The sequence below is a fragment of the Penaeus monodon genome, chromosome 27 (genome assembly GCF_015228065.2).
Source record: "Penaeus monodon isolate SGIC_2016 chromosome 27, NSTDA_Pmon_1, whole genome shotgun sequence".
NCBI lineage: Eukaryota > Metazoa > Arthropoda > Malacostraca > Decapoda > Penaeidae > Penaeus > Penaeus monodon.
This window is the reverse complement of record NC_051412.1, coordinates 20,466,335-20,466,601: the sequence shown is the minus strand read 5'-3', so window position 1 is coordinate 20,466,601 and position 267 is coordinate 20,466,335. Positions and strand designations below refer to the sequence as shown.

The 267-nt window shown below is 28.5% G+C and overlaps 1 protein-coding gene across 1 annotated transcript in view; it reads left to right on the top strand.

Moving 5' to 3' along the window:
• Positions 1-267, top strand: part of LOC119590672 (ubiquitin-like modifier-activating enzyme ATG7) — a gene marked incomplete at its 3' end in the record, with an annotated part of 29,543 nt that overhangs the window by 992 nt on the left and 28,284 nt on the right.

The following is a 267-nucleotide window of genomic DNA, read 5'->3' as shown; positions in this document are numbered from 1 at the left end:
AATAGAGACACCCAGCAGTAAGTTATTTATTACTTACTTGTACAGTAAATTGCATGAATGTATTTTAAAATGTTTTTATTTTGTAATTTCCTTATTATACTTCCTATCCGTGTCAAATGTTAAAGCCAGGATTGTCAGAACATTAGGTCGGGTCACTAGAAACTTAAGTTTAGGTTTTAGGTTTTTTATAATTATTATGTAACTCATATTACCATGAACACCCCAACCATATATATGTGCCAATATATATAAATTTCATTAATCACT